General features: G+C 46.4%; 1 long non-coding RNA gene across 1 annotated transcript in view; it reads right to left on the reverse strand.

Annotated features, from left to right (window-relative positions):
• LOC108445187 overlaps window positions 1-1,990 on the reverse strand; it is an 8,960-nt gene extending 6,970 nt beyond the window's left edge. The window contains exon 1 of the long non-coding RNA XR_001859953.1: window positions 1,123-1,990. This is a non-coding gene — a long non-coding RNA (uncharacterized LOC108445187). The remainder of the gene's footprint in view (window positions 1-1,122) is intronic.
• Between the last annotated feature and the right edge of the window lie 107 nt (window positions 1,991-2,097).

Genomic DNA, 2,097 nt, shown 5'->3' on the forward strand with positions numbered 1-2,097 from the left:
TCTGTTTCCCACCCAGCATGAAGCATACTTGCTTTCTTCTGTGTTAACGAGTTCTTTTGAATTTACAAATACTTGTAAAGCCTGACAGATCCAGACTTCAAGAGCCATGTCTGGGCCAGAAGACACGGTCGGATCTTACTTCCTTCTCGGCCCAACCAAACATACAAAACCTGGATCATTTTGACTTTGCTCTTTTCCTTTGTACTTGGGTTTGTATTCCAGTTAGCTAACATAACTTCCAAAGGGCTTTCCTGGGGTATTTCTGCTGGCACGCCTCTATTCCCTTTTTTATTCCCTGACTCTTGCTTACTAGTTTTATGTCCCATTTTCTCAGAATCTTATCTATCTTTCCCAGGCCTTTGTTTCCCACCTTTTTAATAAAAACCAACAAAACAACTATTCAAACCTCACCACCTCTTTCCCCTTTCTTCTCCTAGAATACAACAGTTCCCTCCTCTTAATAAAATATGCCTCCTTCCAGAAAATAAAGTTCTATTTCAAGGTTTAGCATTTCTATCACATACATTCTCATTCATTCTCACTCACTCCTTTTTATTGTTCCAACTTCTCTTTCTCAAGTGCTCTCAGTCACAACCACACAAGACTTAGGTACCTTTTAATTTCAAATTGTTGGCTGATGCTCCCTTCTGGGCCCAAAATTCCAGGTTTCTTGAAGTAATCCTCAGTTTGACAGAATTAAGCCTGGATTTCTTGAATTTTTATTTATTTATTTTTTTTTTAACTCTCAATCCAGCAGTCTCAAAACCCAAATGTCTCGGAACTAACCCTCCATTTAGCAGAATTAAGCCCAGATGTCTCGAATTTTTGAACCCTCAATCCGGCAGTCTTGAACCCTAAATTTCTCGGATCCAATACTAGGAAATTCTTGACTCCCCAGGGAGTCCAATCCCTTCCCTGAAAGCCCGTCCCAGTTAACCCGGGGCTTCTCTCACTCCTTTTCTCTTTGGCTTCGCCTCTTTACTGACTGCTTCCCTCGCGGCAGAGCAGAGCCGCAGCCTCAGAGGCTCCACACTCGCTTCGCAGCTCTGGGCTAACCAGCCCGCATCTCATGCACACACTTTCATCCCCCTTCTCCCCCCAAAAAGAGGAAAGAAAAAATACCTTTCTCGGAGTCTTGGTGCACAAGATTTTACGTGTTTATTTTACGTGTTTAATTACCGCGGTACCTCAGGGAGCCTTTTCTTTCCTTTCTTGTTGCTTTGTCTCCTCTCTTGCCCTCCGGGTGTTTGACTGCAAACCCCCCTGACCCCGCCGGGAAGCACAAAGCGAGGCCGCCAAAAGCGGGCGGGGGCACCCCCCTGCTCTGGGTTCCCCGGCAGATCCCAGAGCTGAAGCTTTATCCCCGTACGGGCCACCAAATTGTGAGAAACGAGGTTCGCTATTTATAAAATTTGAAGGAAAGTTTAAAAAAAGGGACAATTAAGAGACAACAGCAAAAAGGGCGGTACGGCCGGGTGCTTCGGCAGAGAGCCAAAGGCGCACCTTTACAGCCAAAAGATCCTCTTTAAAAGTACATCGCTTATTTTTATTCATCACCATCATGCATCATTCATTAATTCTTTGGAGTTGCTGAGTATCATCTTATCAGTCTTATCTTTTTCCTTGGCTCCATTCCGTCTGGTTTCGGGTTCTTTTCTTCTGATAAGATTTTCCAGGAATGTGAAGACCCCCCCCCCATCCTTCCCAAACTGAGCACCCAAACTATAGACATTCTACAGCATTACATTACAGAACCCAGGCAAAGCTTTTCTCACATTAAGGACCATGAAAAAACCAACATCACAATCCATTCCTAACAATGATGGAACATGCAAAAAGCCAACATCACGATACCGTTCAGAACAGAGGGATCAGCGGTGATGCGGCCCGTCCGCGGGGGGATCAACGATTATGCGCATGCGCAGGCGGAGTGATCCGCCAGGAGGGACTATTTGTGATGCGGTCCTGCCCGCGGAGGGATCGCCGGTGATGCGCATCCGCCCGCGCATGCGCGCAGATCAGCGCATCCGCAGACATCTGGAGTGAGAGGAAGCAGGTGGTGCTGGTGGGTGAAATGTCTCTGCTGCGAGCTGCCTG

The sequence above is a fragment of the Corvus brachyrhynchos genome, unplaced genomic scaffold (assembly GCF_000691975.1).
Source record: "Corvus brachyrhynchos isolate BGI_N302 unplaced genomic scaffold, ASM69197v1 scaffold21, whole genome shotgun sequence".
Taxonomy (NCBI): domain Eukaryota; kingdom Metazoa; phylum Chordata; class Aves; order Passeriformes; family Corvidae; genus Corvus; species Corvus brachyrhynchos.